Consider the following 21,190-nt stretch of genomic DNA (forward strand, 5'->3'; position numbering starts at 1 on the left):
TTCCACCACCAGTCCCCGGAGGTGCGTGGAATCCCGGACCAGCTCGACCAGAGCCTCGTGGCGAGCCGAGCCGAGAATCAGGGGGCTTCATCCGCATTCTCGTGGCGCTGAGACCGCGGAGATCCAGCCGAGAATCGCGGGGCTTACATCTGCTTACCCCTCCCCTCGGCCCAGAGAAAAACACACCACAGCCGGTCCGGAGCCACTTAGCCTCAGGCCCGAAACAAGACCTTCAACCCGGAGAAAAACTGACAGGCAGCACGTCGCTGAAAGCCACTCAGCCTCGCGGCTCACCGTCCCGCTGCCCAAAAAACCCGGCTCACCTGGAGCCACCCAAAGACCCGGCTCACCGTCCGAACCCGGGGACCCGCTCTTAAGCCCCCCCCCAACCGGCCACCGGAGTGAAAGAGCCAGCCCGCTTACTTGGACGACCAGGGCCCTGGTACCCTAAACACCCAGACGCTCCTGGTACCATGGACAGCACTATGTCAGATGCTCAGGCGTATATTGCTTTTCACTCATGTTCTGGTTTCAGGACCTTTTGTTAGGACCTTTGGTCAGCTTGTGCAAGGAAACAAATACTGTTGCTTCCATCTGGACAAACATTTAGTTCAGTAATAAAGAATAAAACGTCAGTTAAGTGTTTTGTAGTTGTAACTAAATATGGTAAACGCTCATATGCTTCTCATAGGCTCTGTGTGAAATTCTGAGTTTGTACACTATTAGATGTGGAAAGAAACACTTCCCACTATGTTTACTTTGCAGGAAACTAAACAAAACACTTCTTAACATAGTCATGAGGAGTTGTACAAATAATGACATCACTTTATGTTTGTTATTAAATGAGACAAGGGTAGTATCTCACAGTAGACTCATAATATAGCTGAAGTTGTATCTAGCAGAGGATGGTTTCGATCCATCGACCTCTGGGTTATGGGCCCAGCACGCTTCCGCTGCGCCACTCTGCTGAACCACCCACTGTTCCCAAAGTCTGGTCAGGGTCCAAACAGGGGGTCTAGAGTCTAAATGGACTCAGCAAGGTCTGTGACAGTACACACGCCGCCAGCATTGAGGCCGGTTAGCTCAGAAGGTCAGAGCGTGGTGCTAATAACGCCAAGGTCATGGGTTCAATCCCCATACTGGCCAAACTGCTTACTCTGCATATCTTTAAAAACTTCAGACTCTAAAGATTGTATGTTCCATTGTTAGCTTTGGTGTGCGACAATAATTCGTCAAGTCTGATAATCACCTGACTTAAAGCTAAGAGGAAATAAAGATAACTCAAACATAAGGAATTTAAGTTTATGAAGTGAGGAAAGCTTATTTGTATTACACATCTCATGTACAAATCAAAGTACTTTTCATAAAAAACATTTAAAAAATGAGAATACACATAACTCTCAGTGATGAAGTATAATCATCAAGCTTTAAAAAAGTCTCTACCACCAGACCCCAGGAGCACCCCAGCAGCTTCCACCACCAGACACCCAGCTTCCACCCCCAGACCCCACTAGCTCGACCCCCAGCTTCCACCCCCAGACCCCACTAGCTCGACCCCCAGCTTCCACCCCGAGACCGCACTAGCTCGACCCCCAGCTTCCACCACCAGAACCCAGGAGCTTCCATCACCAGACTCCTGGAGCTTCCAGCACCAGACCCCAGGAGCATTCACCACCAGACCCCAGAAAAATCACTACCAGAACACAGGAGCTTCCACCACCAGACCCCCAGCTTCCACCACCAGTCCCCGAGTAGACTCATAATATAGCTGAAGTTGTATCTAGCAGATGATGGTTTCGATCCATCGACCTCTGGGTTATGGGCCCAGCACGCTTCCGCTGCGCCACTCTGCTGAACCACCCACTGTTCCCAAAGTCTGGTCAGGGTCCAAACAGGGGGTCTAGAGTCTAAATGGATTCAGCCAGGTCTGTGACAGTTATCCCCCACTAGCTCGACCCCCAGCTTCCACCACCAGACCCCAGAAGCTTCCACCACCAGACCCCAGCAGCTTCCACCCCCAGACCCCACTAGCTCGACCCCAGCTTCCACCACCAGACTCCTGGAGCTTCCACCACCAGACCTCAGGAGCATTCACCACCATACCCCAGCAAAATCACCACCAGACCCCAGGAGTTTCCACCACCAGAGCTTCCAGCACCAGACCCCAGGAGCTTCCAGCACCAGACCCCAGGAGCTTCCACCACCAGAGCTTCCAGCACCAGACCCCAGGAGCTTCCACCACCAGACCCCAGGAGCTTCCACCACCAGAGCTTCCACCACCAGACCCCAGGAGCTTCCACCACCAGACCCCAGGAGCTTCCACCACCAGACCCCAGGAGCTTCCACCACCAGACCCCAGCAAAATCACCACCAGTCCCCAGCAGCATAACCACCAGACCCCCAGCTTCCACCACCAGTCCCCGGAGGTGCGTGGAATCCCGGACCAGCTCGACCAGAGCCTCGTGGCGAGCCGAGCCGAGAATCGGGGAGCTTCATCCGCATTCTCGTGGCGCTGAGACCGCGGAGATCCAGCCGAGAATCGCGGGGCTTACATCCGCTTACCCCTCCCCTCGGCCCAGAGAAAAACACACCACAGCCGGTCCGGAGCCACTTAGCCTCAGGCCCGAAACAAGACCTTCAACCCGGAGAAAAACTGACAGGCAGCACGTCGCTGAAAGCCACTCAGCCTCGCGGCTCACCGTCCCGCTGCCCAAAAAACCCGGCTCACCTGGAGCCACCCAAAGACCCGGCTCACCGTCCGAACCCGGGGACCCGCTCTTAAGCCCCCCCCCAACCGGCCACCGGAGTGAAAGAGCCAGCCCGCTTACTTGGACGACCAGGGCCCTGGTACCCTAAACACCCAGACGCTCCTGGTACCATGGACAGCACTATGTCAGATGCTCAGGCGTATATTGCTTTTCACTCATGTTCTGGTTTCAGGACCTTTTGTTAGGACCTTTGGTCAGCTTGTGCAAGGAAACAAATACTGTTGCTTCCATCTGGACAAACATTTAGTTCAGTAATAAAGAATAAAACGTCAGTTAAGTGTTTTGTAGTTGTAACTAAATATGGTAAACGCTCATATGCTTCTCATAGGCTCTGTGTGAAATTCTGAGTTTGTACACTATTAGATGTGGAAAGAAACACTTCCCACTATGTTTACTTTGCAGGAAACTAAACAAAACACTTCTTAACATAGTCATGAGGAGTTGTACAAATAATGACATCACTTTATGTTTGTTATTAAATGAGACAAGGGTAGTATCTCACAGTAGACTCATAATATAGCTGAAGTTGTATCTAGCAGAGGATGGTTTCGATCCATCGACCTCTGGGTTATGGGCCCAGCACGCTTCCGCTGCGCCACTCTGCTGAACCACCCACTGTTCCCAAAGTCTGGTCAGGGTCCAAACAGGGGGTCTAGAGTCTAAATGGACTCAGCAAGGTCTGTGACAGTACACACGCCGCCAGCATTGAGGCCGGTTAGCTCAGAAGGTCAGAGCGTGGTGCTAATAACGCCAAGGTCATGGGTTCAATCCCCATACTGGCCAAACTGCTTACTCTGCATATCTTTAAAAACTTCAGACTCTAAAGATTGTATGTTCCATTGTTAGCTTTGGTGTGCGACAATAATTCGTCAAGTCTGATAATCACCTGACTTAAAGCTAAGAGGAAATAAACATAACTCAAACATAAGGAATTTAAGTTTATGAAGTGAGGAAAGCTTATTTGTATTACACATCTCATGTACAAATCAAAGTACTTTTCATAAAAAACATTTAAAAAATGAGAATACACATAACTCTCAGTGATGAAGTATAATCATCAAGCTTTAAAAAAGTCTCTACCACCAGACCCCAGGAGCACCCCAGCAGCTTCCACCACCAGACACCCAGCTTCCACCCCCAGACCCCACTAGCTCGACCCCCAGCTTCCACCCCCAGACCCCACTAGCTCGACCCCCAGCTTCCACCCCGAGACCGCACTAGCTCGACCCCCAGCTTCCACCACCAGAACCCAGGAGCTTCCATCACCAGACTCCTGGAGCTTCCAGCACCAGACCCCAGGAGCATTCACCACCAGACCCCAGAAAAATCACTACCAGAACACAGGAGCTTCCACCACCAGACCCCCAGCTTCCACCACCAGTCCCCGAGTAGACTCATAATATAGCTGAAGTTGTATCTAGCAGATGATGGTTTCGATCCATCGACCTCTGGGTTATGGGCCCAGCACGCTTCCGCTGCGCCACTCTGCTGAACCACCCACTGTTCCCAAAGTCTGGTCAGGGTCCAAACAGGGGGTCTAGAGTCTAAATGGATTCAGCCAGGTCTGTGACAGTTATCCCCCACTAGCTCGACCCCCAGCTTCCACCACCAGACCCCAGAAGCTTCCACCACCAGACCCCAGCAGCTTCCACCCCCAGACCCCACTAGCTCGACCCCAGCTTCCACCACCAGACTCCTGGAGCTTCCACCACCAGACCTCAGGAGCATTCACCACCATACCCCAGCAAAATCACCACCAGACCCCAGGAGTTTCCACCACCAGAGCTTCCAGCACCAGACCCCAGGAGCTTCCAGCACCAGACCCCAGGAGCTTCCACCACCAGAGCTTCCAGCACCAGACCCCAGGAGCTTCCACCACCAGACCCCAGGAGCTTCCACCACCAGAGCTTCCACCACCAGACCCCAGGAGCTTCCACCACCAGACCCCAGGAGCTTCCACCACCAGACCCCAGGAGCTTCCACCACCAGACCCCAGCAAAATCACCACCAGTCCCCAGCAGCATAACCACCAGACCCCCAGCTTCCACCACCAGTCCCCGGAGGTGCGTGGAATCCCGGACCAGCTCGACCAGAGCCTCGTGGCGAGCCGAGCCGAGAATCGGGGAGCTTCATCCGCATTCTCGTGGCGCTGAGACCGCGGAGATCCAGCCGAGAATCGCGGGGCTTACATCCGCTTACCCCTCCCCTCGGCCCAGAGAAAAACACACCACAGCCGGTCCGGAGCCACTTAGCCTCAGGCCCGAAACAAGACCTTCAACCCGGAGAAAAACTGACAGGCAGCACGTCGCTGAAAGCCACTCAGCCTCGCGGCTCACCGTCCCGCTGCCCAAAAAACCCGGCTCACCTGGAGCCACCCAAAGACCCGGCTCACCGTCCGAACCCGGGGACCCGCTCTTAAGCCCCCCCCCAACCGGCCACCGGAGTGAAAGAGCCAGCCCGCTTACTTGGACGACCAGGGCCCTGGTACCCTAAACACCCAGACGCTCCTGGTACCATGGACAGCACTATGTCAGATGCTCAGGCGTATATTGCTTTTCACTCATGTTCTGGTTTCAGGACCTTTTGTTAGGACCTTTGGTCAGCTTGTGCAAGGAAACAAATACTGTTGCTTCCATCTGGACAAACATTTAGTTCAGTAATAAAGAATAAAACGTCAGTTAAGTGTTTTGTAGTTGTAACTAAATATGGTAAACGCTCATATGCTTCTCATAGGCTCTGTGTGAAATTCTGAGTTTGTACACTATTAGATGTGGAAAGAAACACTTCCCACTATGTTTACTTTGCAGGAAACTAAACAAAACACTTCTTAACATAGTCATGAGGAGTTGTACAAATAATGACATCACTTTATGTTTGTTATTAAATGAGACAAGGGTAGTATCTCACAGTAGACTCATAATATAGCTGAAGTTGTATCTAGCAGAGGATGGTTTCGATCCATCGACCTCTGGGTTATGGGCCCAGCACGCTTCCGCTGCGCCACTCTGCTGAACCACCCACTGTTCCCAAAGTCTGGTCAGGGTCCAAACAGGGGGTCTAGAGTCTAAATGGACTCAGCAAGGTCTGTGACAGTACACACGCCGCCAGCATTGAGGCCGGTTAGCTCAGAAGGTCAGAGCGTGGTGCTAATAACGCCAAGGTCATGGGTTCAATCCCCATACTGGCCAAACTGCTTACTCTGCATATCTTTAAAAACTTCAGACTCTAAAGATTGTATGTTCCATTGTTAGCTTTGGTGTGCGACAATAATTCGTCAAGTCTGATAATCACCTGACTTAAAGCTAAGAGGAAATAAAGATAACTCAAACATAAGGAATTTAAGTTTATGAAGTGAGGAAAGCTTATTTGTATTACACATCTCATGTACAAATCAAAGTACTTTTCATAAAGAACATTTAAAAAATGAGAATACACATAACTCTCAGTGATGAAGTATAATCATCAAGCTTTAAAAAAGTCTCTACCACCAGACCCCAGGAGCACCCCAGCAGCTTCCACCACCAGACACCCAGCTTCCACCCCCAGACCCCACTAGCTCGACCCCCAGCTTCCACCCCCAGACCCCACTAGCTCGACCCCCAGCTTCCACCCCGAGACCGCACTAGCTCGACCCCCAGCTTCCACCACCAGAACCCAGGAGCTTCCATCACCAGACTCCTGGAGCTTCCAGCACCAGACCCCAGGAGCATTCACCACCAGACCCCAGAAAAATCACTACCAGAACACAGGAGCTTCCACCACCAGACCCCCAGCTTCCACCACCAGTCCCCGAGTAGACTCATAATATAGCTGAAGTTGTATCTAGCAGATGATGGTTTCGATCCATCGACCTCTGGGTTATGGGCCCAGCACGCTTCCGCTGCGCCACTCTGCTGAACCACCCACTGTTCCCAAAGTCTGGTCAGGGTCCAAACAGGGGGTCTAGAGTCTAAATGGATTCAGCCAGGTCTGTGACAGTTATCCCCCACTAGCTCGACCCCCAGCTTCCACCACCAGACCCCAGAAGCTTCCACCACCAGACCCCAGCAGCTTCCACCCCCAGACCCCACTAGCTCGACCCCAGCTTCCACCACCAGACTCCTGGAGCTTCCACCACCAGACCTCAGGAGCATTCACCACCATACCCCAGCAAAATCACCACCAGACCCCAGGAGTTTCCACCACCAGAGCTTCCAGCACCAGACCCCAGGAGCTTCCAGCACCAGACCCCAGGAGCTTCCACCACCAGAGCTTCCAGCACCAGACCCCAGGAGCTTCCACCACCAGACCCCAGGAGCTTCCACCACCAGAGCTTCCACCACCAGACCCCAGGAGCTTCCACCACCAGACCCCAGGAGCTTCCACCACCAGACCCCAGGAGCTTCCACCACCAGACCCCAGGAGCTTCCACCACCAGACCCCAGCAAAATCACCACCATTCCCCAGCAGCATAACCACCAGACCCCCAGCTTCCACCACCAGTCCCCGGAGGTGCGTGGAATCCCGGACCAGCTCGACCAGAGCCTCGTGGCGAGCCGAGCCGAGAATCGGGGAGCTTCATCCGCATTCTCGTGGCGCTGAGACCGCGGAGATCCAGCCGAGAATCGCGGGGCTTACATCCGCTTACCCCTCCCCTCGGCCCAGAGAAAAACACACCACAGCCGGTCCGGAGCCACTTAGCCTCAGGCCCGAAACAAGACCTTCAACCCGGAGAAAAACTGACAGGCAGCACGTCGCTGAAAGCCACTCAGCCTCGCGGCTCACCGACCCGCTGCCCAAAAAACCCGGCTCACCTGGAGCCACCCAAAGACCCGGCTCACCGTCCGAACCCGGGGACCCGCTCTTAAGCCCCCCCCCAACCGGCCACCGGAGTGAAAGAGCCAGCCCGCTTACTTGGACGACCAGGGCCCTGGTACCCTAAACACCCAGACGCTCCTGGTACCATGGACAGCACTATGTCAGATGCTCAGGCGTATATTGCTTTTCACTCATGTTCTGGTTTCAGGACCTTTTGTTAGGACCTTTGGTCAGCTTGTGCAAGGAAACAAATACTGTTGCTTCCATCTGGACAAACATTTAGTTCAGTAATAAAGAATAAAACGTCAGTTAAGTGTTTTGTAGTTGTAACTAAATATGGTAAACGCTCATATGCTTCTCATAGGCTCTGTGTGAAATTCTGAGTTTGTACACTATTAGATGTGGAAAGAAACACTTCCCACTATGTTTACTTTGCAGGAAACTAAACAAAACACTTCTTAACATAGTCATGAGGAGTTGTACAAATAATGACATCACTTTATGTTTGTTATTAAATGAGACAAGGGTAGTATCTCACAGTAGACTCATAATATAGCTGAAGTTGTATCTAGCAGAGGATGGTTTCGATCCATCGACCTCTGGGTTATGGGCCCAGCACGCTTCCGCTGCGCCACTCTGCTGAACCACCCACTGTTCCCAAAGTCTGGTCAGGGTCCAAACAGGGAGTCTAGAGTCTAAATGGACTCAGCAAGGTCTGTGACAGTACACACGCCGCCAGCATTGAGGCCGGTTAGCTCAGAAGGTCAGAGCGTGGTGCTAATAACGCCAAGGTCATGGGTTCAATCCCCATACTGGCCAAACTGCTTACTCTGCATATCTTTAAAAACTTCAGACTCTAAAGATTGTATGTTCCATTGTTAGCTTTGGTGTGCGACAATAATTCGTCAAGTCTGATAATCACCTGACTTAAAGCTAAGAGGAAATAAAGATAACTCAAACATAAGGAATTTAAGTTTATGAAGTGAGGAAAGCTTATTTGTATTACACATCTCATGTACAAATCAAAGTACTTTTCATAAAAAACATTTAAAAAATGAGAATACACATAACTCTCAGTGATGAAGTATAATCATCAAGCTTTAAAAAAGTCTCTACCACCAGACCCCAGGAGCACCCCAGCAGCTTCCACCACCAGACACCCAGCTTCCACCCCCAGACCCCACTAGCTCGACCCCCAGCTTCCACCCCCAGACCCCACTAGCTCGACCCCCAGCTTCCACCCCGAGACCGCACTAGCTCGACCCCCAGCTTCCACCACCAGAACCCAGGAGCTTCCATCACCAGACTCCTGGAGCTTCCAGCACCAGACCCCAGGAGCATTCACCACCAGACCCCAGAAAAATCACTACCAGAACACAGGAGCTTCCACCACCAGACCCCCAGCTTCCACCACCAGTCCCCGAGTAGACTCATAATATAGCTGAAGTTGTATCTAGCAGAGGATGGTTTCGATCCATCGACCTCTGGGTTATGGGCCCAGCACGCTTCCGCTGCGCCACTCTGCTGAACCACCCACTGTTCCCAAAGTCTGGTCAGGGTCCAAACAGGGGGTCTAGAGTCTAAATGGATTCAGCCAGGTCTGTGACAGTTATCCCCCACTAGCTCGACCCCCAGCTTCCACCACCAGACCCCAGAAGCTTCCACCACCAGACCCCAGCAGCTTCCACCCCCAGACCCCACTAGCTCGACCCCCAGCTTCCACCACCAGACTCCTGGAGCTTCCACCACCAGACCTCAGGAGCATTCACCACCATACCCCAGCAAAATCACCACCAGACCCCAGGAGTTTCCACCACCAGAGCTTCCAGCACCAGACCCCAGGAGCTTCCAGCACCAGACCCCAGGAGCTTCCACCACCAGACCCCAGGAGCTTCCACCACCAGACCCCAGGAGCTTCCACCACCAGACCCCAGCAAAATCACCACCAGTCCCCAGCAGCATAACCACCAGACCCCCAGCTTCCACCACCAGTCCCCGGAGGTGCGTGGAATCCCGGACCAGCTCGACCAGAGCCTCGTGGCGAGCCGAGCCGAGAATCAGGGGGCTTCATCCGCATTCTCGTGGCGCTGAGACCGCGGAGATCCAGCCGAGAATCGCGGGGCTTACATCTGCTTACCCCTCCCCTCGGCCCAGAGAAAAACACACCACAGCCGGTCCGGAGCCACTTAGCCTCAGGCCCGAAACAAGACCTTCAACCCGGAGAAAAACTGACAGGCAGCACGTCGCTGAAAGCCACTCAGCCTCGCGGCTCACCGTCCCGCTGCCCAAAAAACCCGGCTCACCTGGAGCCACCCAAAGACCCGGCTCACCGTCCGAACCCGGGGACCCGCTCTTAAGCCCCCCCCCAACCGGCCACCGGAGTGAAAGAGCCAGCCCGCTTACTTGGACGACCAGGGCCCTGGTACCCTAAACACCCAGACGCTCCTGGTACCATGGACAGCACTATGTCAGATGCTCAGGCGTATATTGCTTTTCACTCATGTTCTGGTTTCAGGACCTTTTGTTAGGACCTTTGGTCAGCTTGTGCAAGGAAACAAATACTGTTGCTTCCATCTGGACAAACATTTAGTTCAGTAATAAAGAATAAAACGTCAGTTAAGTGTTTTGTAGTTGTAACTAAATATGGTAAACGCTCATATGCTTCTCATAGGCTCTGTGTGAAATTCTGAGTTTGTACACTATTAGATGTGGAAAGAAACACTTCCCACTATGTTTACTTTGCAGGAAACTAAACAAAACACTTCTTAACATAGTCATGAGGAGTTGTACAAATAATGACATCACTTTATGTTTGTTATTAAATGAGACAAGGGTAGTATCTCACAGTAGACTCATAATATAGCTGAAGTTGTATCTAGCAGAGGATGGTTTCGATCCATCGACCTCTGGGTTATGGGCCCAGCACGCTTCCGCTGCGCCACTCTGCTGAACCACCCACTGTTCCCAAAGTCTGGTCAGGGTCCAAACAGGGGGTCTAGAGTCTAAATGGACTCAGCAAGGTCTGTGACAGTACACACGCCGCCAGCATTGAGGCCGGTTAGCTCAGAAGGTCAGAGCGTGGTGCTAATAACGCCAAGGTCATGGGTTCAATCCCCATACTGGCCAAACTGCTTACTCTGCATATCTTTAAAAACTTCAGACTCTAAAGATTGTATGTTCCATTGTTAGCTTTGGTGTGCGACAATAATTCGTCAAGTCTGATAATCACCTGACTTAAAGCTAAGAGGAAATAAAGATAACTCAAACATAAGGAATTTAAGTTTATGAAGTGAGGAAAGCTTATTTGTATTACACATCTCATGTACAAATCAAAGTACTTTTCATAAAAAACATTTAAAAAATGAGAATACACATAACTCTCAGTGATGAAGTATAATCATCAAGCTTTAAAAAAGTCTCTACCACCAGACCCCAGGAGCACCCCAGCAGCTTCCACCACCAGACACCCAGCTTCCACCCCCAGACCCCACTAGCTCGACCCCCAGCTTCCACCCCCAGACCCCACTAGCTCGACCCCCAGCTTCCACCCCGAGACCGCACTAGCTCGACCCCCAGCTTCCACCACCAGAACCCAGGAGCTTCCATCACCAGACTCCTGGAGCTTCCAGCACCAGACCCCAGGAGCATTCACCACCAGACCCCAGAAAAATCACTACCAGAACACAGGAGCTTCCACCACCAGACCCCCAGCTTCCACCACCAGTCCCCGAGTAGACTCATAATATAGCTGAAGTTGTATCTAGCAGATGATGGTTTCGATCCATCGACCTCTGGGTTATGGGCCCAGCACGCTTCCGCTGCGCCACTCTGCTGAACCACCCACTGTTCCCAAAGTCTGGTCAGGGTCCAAACAGGGGGTCTAGAGTCTAAATGGATTCAGCCAGGTCTGTGACAGTTATCCCCCACTAGCTCGACCCCCAGCTTCCACCACCAGACCCCAGAAGCTTCCACCACCAGACCCCAGCAGCTTCCACCCCCAGACCCCACTAGCTCGACCCCAGCTTCCACCACCAGACTCCTGGAGCTTCCACCACCAGACCTCAGGAGCATTCACCACCATACCCCAGCAAAATCACCACCAGACCCCAGGAGTTTCCACCACCAGAGCTTCCAGCACCAGACCCCAGGAGCTTCCAGCACCAGACCCCAGGAGCTTCCACCACCAGAGCTTCCAGCACCAGACCCCAGGAGCTTCCACCACCAGACCCCAGGAGCTTCCACCACCAGAGCTTCCACCACCAGACCCCAGGAGCTTCCACCACCAGACCCCAGGAGCTTCCACCACCAGACCCCAGGAGCTTCCACCACCAGACCCCAGCAAAATCACCACCAGTCCCCAGCAGCATAACCACCAGACCCCCAGCTTCCACCACCAGTCCCCGGAGGTGCGTGGAATCCCGGACCAGCTCGACCAGAGCCTCGTGGCGAGCCGAGCCGAGAATCGGGGAGCTTCATCCGCATTCTCGTGGCGCTGAGACCGCGGAGATCCAGCCGAGAATCGCGGGGCTTACATCCGCTTACCCCTCCCCTCGGCCCAGAGAAAAACACACCACAGCCGGTCCGGAGCCACTTAGCCTCAGGCCCGAAACAAGACCTTCAACCCGGAGAAAAACTGACAGGCAGCACGTCGCTGAAAGCCACTCAGCCTCGCGGCTCACCGTCCCGCTGCCCAAAAAACCCGGCTCACCTGGAGCCACCCAAAGACCCGGCTCACCGTCCGAACCCGGGGACCCGCTCTTAAGCCCCCCCCCAACCGGCCACCGGAGTGAAAGAGCCAGCCCGCTTACTTGGACGACCAGGGCCCTGGTACCCTAAACACCCAGACGCTCCTGGTACCATGGACAGCACTATGTCAGATGCTCAGGCGTATATTGCTTTTCACTCATGTTCTGGTTTCAGGACCTTTTGTTAGGACCTTTGGTCAGCTTGTGCAAGGAAACAAATACTGTTGCTTCCATCTGGACAAACATTTAGTTCAGTAATAAAGAATAAAACGTCAGTTAAGTGTTTTGTAGTTGTAACTAAATATGGTAAACGCTCATATGCTTCTCATAGGCTCTGTGTGAAATTCTGAGTTTGTACACTATTAGATGTGGAAAGAAACACTTCCCACTATGTTTACTTTGCAGGAAACTAAACAAAACACTTCTTAACATAGTCATGAGGAGTTGTACAAATAATGACATCACTTTATGTTTGTTATTAAATGAGACAAGGGTAGTATCTCACAGTAGACTCATAATATAGCTGAAGTTGTATCTAGCAGAGGATGGTTTCGATCCATCGACCTCTGGGTTATGGGCCCAGCACGCTTCCGCTGCGCCACTCTGCTGAACCACCCACTGTTCCCAAAGTCTGGTCAGGGTCCAAACAGGGGGTCTAGAGTCTAAATGGACTCAGCAAGGTCTGTGACAGTACACACGCCGCCAGCATTGAGGCCGGTTAGCTCAGAAGGTCAGAGCGTGGTGCTAATAACGCCAAGGTCATGGGTTCAATCCCCATACTGGCCAAACTGCTTACTCTGCATATCTTTAAAAACTTCAGACTCTAAAGATTGTATGTTCCATTGTTAGCTTTGGTGTGCGACAATAATTCGTCAAGTCTGATAATCACCTGACTTAAAGCTAAGAGGAAATAAAGATAACTCAAACATAAGGAATTTAAGTTTATGAAGTGAGGAAAGCTTATTTGTATTACACATCTCATGTACAAATCAAAGTACTTTTCATAAAGAACATTTAAAAAATGAGAATACACATAACTCTCAGTGATGAAGTATAATCATCAAGCTTTAAAAAAGTCTCTACCACCAGACCCCAGGAGCACCCCAGCAGCTTCCACCACCAGACACCCAGCTTCCACCCCCAGACCCCACTAGCTCGACCCCCAGCTTCCACCCCCAGACCCCACTAGCTCGACCCCCAGCTTCCACCCCGGGATCGCACTAGCTCGACCCCCAGCTTCCACCACCAGAACCCAGGAGCTTCCATCACCAGACTCCTGGAGCTTCCAGCACCAGACCCCAGGAGCATTCACCACCAGACCCCAGAAAAATCACTACCAGAACACAGGAGCTTCCACCACCAGACCCCCAGCTTCCACCACCAGTCCCCGAGTAGACTCATAATATAGCTGAAGTTGTATCTAGCAGATGATGGTTTCGATCCATCGACCTCTGGGTTATGGGCCCAGCACGCTTCCGCTGCGCCACTCTGCTGAACCACCCACTGTTCCCAAAGTCTGGTCAGGGTCCAAACAGGGGGTCTAGAGTCTAAATGGATTCAGCCAGGTCTGTGACAGTTATCCCCCACTAGCTCGACCCCCAGCTTCCACCACCAGACCCCAGAAGCTTCCACCACCAGACCCCAGCAGCTTCCACCCCCAGACCCCACTAGCTCGACCCCAGCTTCCACCACCAGACTCCTGGAGCTTCCACCACCAGACCTCAGGAGCATTCACCACCATACCCCAGCAAAATCACCACCAGACCCCAGGAGTTTCCACCACCAGAGCTTCCAGCACCAGACCCCAGGAGCTTCCAGCACCAGACCCCAGGAGCTTCCACCACCAGAGCTTCCAGCACCAGACCCCAGGAGCTTCCACCACCAGACCCCAGGAGCTTCCACCACCAGAGCTTCCACCACCAGACCCCAGGAGCTTCCACCACCAGACCCCAGGAGCTTCCACCACCAGACCCCAGGAGCTTCCACCACCAGACCCCAGGAGCTTCCACCACCAGACCCCAGCAAAATCACCACCATTCCCCAGCAGCATAACCACCAGACCCCCAGCTTCCACCACCAGTCCCCGGAGGTGCGTGGAATCCCGGACCAGCTCGACCAGAGCCTCGTGGCGAGCCGAGCCGAGAATCGGGGAGCTTCATCCGCATTCTCGTGGCGCTGAGACCGCGGAGATCCAGCCGAGAATCGCGGGGCTTACATCCGCTTACCCCTCCCCTCGGCCCAGAGAAAAACACACCACAGCCGGTCCGGAGCCACTTAGCCTCAGGCCCGAAACAAGACCTTCAACCCGGAGAAAAACTGACAGGCAGCACGTCGCTGAAAGCCACTCAGCCTCGCGGCTCACCGACCCGCTGCCCAAAAAACCCGGCTCACCTGGAGCCACCCAAAGACCCGGCTCACCGTCCGAACCCGGGGACCCGCTCTTAAGCCCCCCCCCAACCGGCCACCGGAGTGAAAGAGCCAGCCCGCTTACTTGGACGACCAGGGCCCTGGTACCCTAAACACCCAGACGCTCCTGGTACCATGGACAGCACTATGTCAGATGCTCAGGCGTATATTGCTTTTCACTCATGTTCTGGTTTCAGGACCTTTTGTTAGGACCTTTGGTCAGCTTGTGCAAGGAAACAAATACTGTTGCTTCCATCTGGACAAACATTTAGTTCAGTAATAAAGAATAAAACGTCAGTTAAGTGTTTTGTAGTTGTAACTAAATATGGTAAACGCTCATATGCTTCTCATAGGCTCTGTGTGAAATTCTGAGTTTGTACACTATTAGATGTGGAAAGAAACACTTCCCACTATGTTTACTTTGCAGGAAACTAAACAAAACACTTCTTAACATAGTCATGAGGAGTTGTACAAATAATGACATCACTTTATGTTTGTTATTAAATGAGACAAGGGTAGTATCTCACAGTAGACTCATAATATAGCTGAAGTTGTATCTAGCAGAGGATGGTTTCGATCCATCGACCTCTGGGTTATGGGCCCAGCACGCTTCCGCTGCGCCACTCTGCTGAACCACCCACTGTTCCCAAAGTCTGGTCAGGGTCCAAACAGGGAGTCTAGAGTCTAAATGGACTCAGCAAGGTCTGTGACAGTACACACGCCGCCAGCATTGAGGCCGGTTAGCTCAGAAGGTCAGAGCGTGGTGCTAATAACGCCAAGGTCATGGGTTCAATCCCCATACTGGCCAAACTGCTTACTCTGCATATCTTTAAAAACTTCAGACTCTAAAGATTGTATGTTCCATTGTTAGCTTTGGTGTGCGACAATAATTCGTCAAGTCTGATAATCACCTGACTTAAAGCTAAGAGGAAATAAAGATAACTCAAACATAAGGAATTTAAGTTTATGAAGTGAGGAAAGCTTATTTGTATTACACATCTCATGTACAAATCAAAGTACTTTTCATAAAAAACATTTAAAAAATGAGAATACACATAACTCTCAGTGATGAAGTATAATCATCAAGCTTTAAAAAAGTCTCTACCACCAGACCCCAGGAGCACCCCAGCAGCTTCCACCACCAGACACCCAGCTTCCACCCCCAGACCCCACTAGCTCGACCCCCAGCTTCCACCCCCAGACCCCACTAGCTCGACCCCCAGCTTCCACCCCGAGACCGCACTAGCTCGACCCCCAGCTTCCACCACCAGAACCCAGGAGCTTCCATCACCAGACTCCTGGAGCTTCCAGCACCAGACCCCAGGAGCATTCACCACCAGACCCCAGAAAAATCACTACCAGAACACAGGAGCTTCCACCACCAGACCCCCAGCTTCCACCACCAGTCCCCGAGTAGACTCATAATATAGCTGAAGTTGTATCTAGCAGAGGATGGTTTCGATCCATCGACCTCTGGGTTATGGGCCCAGCACGCTTCCGCTGCGCCACTCTGCTGAACCACCCACTGTTCCCAAAGTCTGGTCAGGGTCCAAACAGGGGGTCTAGAGTCTAAATGGATTCAGCCAGGTCTGTGACAGTTATCCCCCACTAGCTCGACCCCCAGCTTCCACCACCAGACCCCAGAAGCTTCCACCACCAGACCCCAGCAGCTTCCACCCCCAGACCCCACTAGCTCGACCCCCAGCTTCCACCACCAGACTCCTGGAGCTTCCACCACCAGACCTCAGGAGCATTCACCACCATACCCCAGCAAAATCACCACCAGACCCCAGGAGTTTCCACCACCAGAGCTTCCAGCACCAGACCCCAGGAGCTTCCAGCACCAGACCCCAGGAGCTTCCACCACCAGAGCTTCCACCACCAGACCCCAGGAGCTTCCACCACCAGACCCCAGGAGCTTCCACCACCAGAGCTTCCACCACCAGACCCCAGGAGCTTCCACCACCAGACCCCAGGAGCTTCCACCACCAGACCCCAGGAGCTTCCACCACCAGACCCCAGCAAAATCACCACCAGTCCCCAGCAGCATAACCACCAGACCCCCAGCTTCCACCACCAGTCCCCGGAGGTGCGTGGAATCCCGGACCAGCTCGACCAGAGCCTCGTGGCGAGCCGAGCCGAGAATCAGGGGGCTTCATCCGCATTCTCGTGGCGCTGAGACCGCGGAGATCCAGCCGAGAATCGCGGGGCTTACATCTGCTTACCCCTCCCCTCGGCCCAGAGAAAAACACACCACAGCCGGTCCGGAGCCACTTAGCCTCAGGCCCGAAACAAGACCTTCAACCCGGAGAAAATCTGACAGGCAGCACGTCGCTGAAAGCCACTCAGCCTCGCGGCTCACCGTCCCGCTGCCCAAAAAACCCGGCTCACCTGGAGCCACCCAAAGACCCGGCTCACCGTCCGAACCCGGGGACCCGCTCTTAAGCCCCCCCCCAACCGGCCACCGGAGTGAAAGAGCCAGCCCGCTTACTTGGACGACCAGGGCCCTGGTACCCTAAACACCCAGACGCTCCTGGTACCATGGACAGCACTATGTCAGATGCTCAGGCGTATATTGCTTTTCACTCATGTTCTGGTTTCAGGACCTTTTGTTAGGACCTTTGGTCAGCTTGTGCAAGGAAACAAATACTGTTGCTTCCATCTGGACAAACATTTAGTTCAGTAATAAAGAATAAAACGTCAGTTAAGTGTTTTGTAGTTGTAACTAAATATGGTAAACGCTCATATGCTTCTCATAGGCTCTGTGTGAAATTCTGAGTTTGTACACTATTAGATGTGGAAAGAAACACTTCCCACTATGTTTACTTTGCAGGAAACTAAACAAAACACTTCTTAACATAGTCATGAGGAGTTGTACAAATAATGACATCACTTTATGTTTGTTATTAAATGAGACAAGGGTAGTATCTCACAGTAGACTCATAATATAGCTGAAGTTGTATCTAGCAGAGGATGGTTTCGATCCATCGACCTCTGGGTTATGGGCCCAGCACGCTTCCGCTGCGCCACTCTGCTGAACCACCCACTGTTCCCAAAGTCTGGTCAGGGTCCAAACAGGGGGTCTAGAGTCTAAATGGACTCAGCAAGGTCTGTGACAGTACACACGCCGCCAGCATTGAGGCCGGTTAGCTCAGAAGGTCAGAGCGTGGTGCTAATAACGCCAAGGTCATGGGTTCAATCCCCATACTGGCCAAACTGCTTACTCTGCATATCTTTAAAAACTTCAGACTCTAAAGATTGTATGTTCCATTGTTAGCTTTGGTGTGCGACAATAATTCGTCAAGTCTGATAATCACCTGACTTAAAGCTAAGAGGAAATAAAGATAACTCAAACATAAGGAATTTAAGTTTATGAAGTGAGGAAAGCTTATTTGTATTACACATCTCATGTACAAATCAAAGTACTTTTCATAAAAAACATTTAAAAAATGAGAATACACATAACTCTCAGTGATGAAGTATAATCATCAAGCTTTAAAAAAGTCTCTACCACCAGACCCCAGGAGCACCCCAGCAGCTTCCACCACCAGACACCCAGCTTCCACCCCCAGACCCCACTAGCTCGACCCCCAGCTTCCACCCCCAGACCCCACTAGCTCGACCCCCAGCTTCCACCCCGAGACCGCACTAGCTCGACCCCCAGCTTCCACCACCAGAACCCAGGAGCTTCCATCACCAGACTCCTGGAGCTTCCAGCACCAGACCCCAGGAGCATTCACCACCAGACCCCAGAAAAATCACTACCAGAACACAGGAGCTTCCACCACCAGACCCCCAGCTTCCACCACCAGTCCCCGAGTAGACTCATAATATAGCTGAAGTTGTATCTAGCAGATGATGGTTTCGATCCATCGACCTCTGGGTTATGGGCCCAGCACGCTTCCGCTGCGCCACTCTGCTGAACCACCCACTGTTCCCAAAGTCTGGTCAGGGTCCAAACAGGGGGTCTAGAGTCTAAATGGATTCAGCCAGGTCTGTGACAGTTATCCCCCACTAGCTCGACCCCCAGCTTCCACCACCAGACCCCAGAAGCTTCCACCACCAGACCCCAGCAGCTTCCACCCCCAGACCCCACTAGCTCGACCCCAGCTTCCACCACCAGACTCCTGGAGCTTCCACCACCAGACCTCAGGAGCATTCACCACCATACCCCAGCAAAATCACCACCAGACCCCAGGAGTTTCCACCACCAGAGCTTCCAGCACCAGACCCCAGGAGCTTCCAGCACCAGACCCCAGGAGCTTCCACCACCAGAGCTTCCAGCACCAGACCCCAGGAGCTTCCACCACCAGACCCCAGGAGCTTCCACCACCAGAGCTTCCACCACCAGACCCCAGGAGCTTCCACCACCAGACCCCAGGAGCTTCCACCACCAGACCCCAGGAGCTTCCACCACCAGACCCCAGCAAAATCACCACCAGTCCCCAGCAGCATAACCACCAGACCCCCAGCTTCCACCACCAGTCCCCGGAGGTGCGTGGAATCCCGGACCAGCTCGACCAGAGCCTCGTGGCGAGCCGAGCCGAGAATCGGGGAGCTTCATCCGCATTCTCGTGGCGCTGAGACCGCGGAGATCCAGCCGAGAATCGCGGGGCTTACATCCGCTTACCCCTCCCCTCGGCCCAGAGAAAAACACACCACAGCCGGTCCGGAGCCACTTAGCCTCAGGCCCGAAACAAGACCTTCAACCCGGAGAAAAACTGACAGGCAGCACGTCGCTGAAAGCCACTCAGCCTCGCGGCTCACCGTCCCGCTGCCCAAAAAACCCGGCTCACCTGGAGCCACCCAAAGACCCGGCTCACCGTCCGAACCCGGGGACCCGCTCTTAAGCCCCCCCCCAACCGGCCACCGGAGTGAAAGAGCCAGCCCGCTTACTTGGACGACCAGGGCCCTGGTACCCTAAACACCCAGACGCTCCTGGTACCATGGACAGCACTATGTCAGATGCTCAGGCGTATATTGCTTTTCACTCATGTTCTGGTTTCAGGACCTTTTGTTAGGACCTTTGGTCAGCTTGTGCAAGGAAACAAATACTGTTGCTTCCATCTGGACAAACATTTAGTTCAGTAATAAAGAATAAAACGTCAGTTAAGTGTTTTGTAGTTGTAACTAAATATGGTAAACGCTCATATGCTTCTCATAGGCTCTGTGTGAAATTCTGAGTTTGTACACTATTAGATGTGGAAAGAAACACTTCCCACTATGTTTACTTTGCAGGAAACTAAACAAAACACTTCTTAACATAGTCATGAGGAGTTGTACAAATAATGACATCACTTTATGTTTGTTATTAAATGAGACAAGGGTAGTATCTCACAGTAGACTCATAATATAGCTGAAGTTGTATCTAGCAGAGGATGGTTTCGATCCATCGACCTCTGGGTTATGGGCCCAGCACGCTTCCGCTGCGCCACTCTGCTGAACCACCCACTGTTCCCAAAGTCTGGTCAGGGTCCAAACAGGGGGTCTAGAGTCTAAATGGACTCAGCAAGGTCTGTGACAGTACACACGCCGCCAGCATTGAGGCCGGTTAGCTCAGAAGGTCAGAGCGTGGTGCTAATAACGCCAAGGTCATGGGTTCAATCCCCATACTGGCCAAACTGCTTACTCTGCATATCTTTAAAAACTTCAGACTCTAAAGATTGTATGTTCCATTGTTAGCTTTGGTGTGCGACAATAATTCGTCAAGTCTGATAATCACCTGACTTAAAGCTAAGAGGAAATAAAGATAACTCAAACATAAGGAATTTAAGTTTATGAAGTGAGGAAAGCTTATTTGTATTACACATCTCATGTACAAATCAAAGTACTTTTCATAAAAAACATTTAAAAAATGAGAATACACATAACTCTCAGTGATGAAGTATAATCATCAAGCTTTAAAAAAGTCTCTACCACCAGACCCCAGGAGCACCCCAGCAGCTTCCACCACCAGACACCCAGCTTCCACCCCCAGACCCCACTAGCTCGACCCCCAGCTTCCACCCCCAGACCCCACTAGCTCGACCCCCAGCTTCCACCCCGAGACCGCACTAGCTCGACCCCCAGCTTCCACCACCAGAACCCAGGAGCTTCCATCACCAGACTCCTGGAGCTTCCAGCACCAGACCCCAGGAGCATTCACCACCAGACCCCAGAAAAATCACTACCAGAACACAGGAGCTTCCACCACCAGACCCCCAGCTTCCACCACCAGTCCCCGAGTAGACTCATAATATAGCTGAAGTTGTATCTAGCAGATGATGGTTTCGATCCATCGACCTCTGGGTTATGGGCCCAGCACGCTTCCGCTGCGCCACTCTGCTGAACCACCCACTGTTCCCAAAGTCTGGTCAGGGTCCAAACAGGGGGTCTAGAGTCTAAATGGATTCAGCCAGGTCTGTGACAGTTATCCCCCACTAGCTCGACCCCCAGCTTCCACCACCAGACCCCAGAAGCTTCCACCACCAGACC

At 52.5% G+C, this 21,190-nt stretch overlaps 9 non-coding genes across 9 annotated transcripts; all 9 read left to right on the forward strand.

The window, feature by feature from the left end:
• The first annotated feature begins 1,072 nt into the window (after positions 1 to 1,072).
• Positions 1,073 to 1,146, forward strand: trnai-aau (transfer RNA isoleucine (anticodon AAU)). The gene has a single exon. It is a non-coding gene; the product is annotated as a tRNA-Ile (tRNA).
• Positions 1,147 to 3,477: 2,331 nt separating this feature from the next.
• Positions 3,478 to 3,551, forward strand: trnai-aau (transfer RNA isoleucine (anticodon AAU)). Its single transcript has one exon. It is a non-coding gene; the product is annotated as a tRNA-Ile (tRNA).
• A 2,331-nt stretch (positions 3,552 to 5,882) lies between these two features.
• Positions 5,883 to 5,956, forward strand: trnai-aau (transfer RNA isoleucine (anticodon AAU)). The gene has a single exon. It is a non-coding gene; the product is annotated as a tRNA-Ile (tRNA).
• A 2,354-nt stretch (positions 5,957 to 8,310) lies between these two features.
• trnai-aau (transfer RNA isoleucine (anticodon AAU)) lies at positions 8,311 to 8,384 on the forward strand. The gene has a single exon. It is a non-coding gene; the product is annotated as a tRNA-Ile (tRNA).
• A 2,233-nt stretch (positions 8,385 to 10,617) lies between these two features.
• trnai-aau (transfer RNA isoleucine (anticodon AAU)) lies at positions 10,618 to 10,691 on the forward strand. Its single transcript has one exon. It is a non-coding gene; the product is annotated as a tRNA-Ile (tRNA).
• A 2,331-nt stretch (positions 10,692 to 13,022) lies between these two features.
• On the forward strand, positions 13,023 to 13,096 carry trnai-aau (transfer RNA isoleucine (anticodon AAU)). The gene has a single exon. It is a non-coding gene; the product is annotated as a tRNA-Ile (tRNA).
• A 2,354-nt stretch (positions 13,097 to 15,450) lies between these two features.
• Positions 15,451 to 15,524, forward strand: trnai-aau (transfer RNA isoleucine (anticodon AAU)). Its single transcript has one exon. It is a non-coding gene; the product is annotated as a tRNA-Ile (tRNA).
• Positions 15,525 to 17,856: 2,332 nt separating this feature from the next.
• On the forward strand, positions 17,857 to 17,930 carry trnai-aau (transfer RNA isoleucine (anticodon AAU)). Its single transcript has one exon. It is a non-coding gene; the product is annotated as a tRNA-Ile (tRNA).
• A 2,331-nt stretch (positions 17,931 to 20,261) lies between these two features.
• trnai-aau (transfer RNA isoleucine (anticodon AAU)) lies at positions 20,262 to 20,335 on the forward strand. Its single transcript has one exon. It is a non-coding gene; the product is annotated as a tRNA-Ile (tRNA).
• Positions 20,336 to 21,190: the final 855 nt, after the last annotated feature.

Source organism: Cololabis saira, unplaced genomic scaffold (genome assembly GCF_033807715.1).
Source record: "Cololabis saira isolate AMF1-May2022 unplaced genomic scaffold, fColSai1.1 scf036, whole genome shotgun sequence".
NCBI classification, from domain to species: domain Eukaryota; kingdom Metazoa; phylum Chordata; class Actinopteri; order Beloniformes; family Belonidae; genus Cololabis; species Cololabis saira.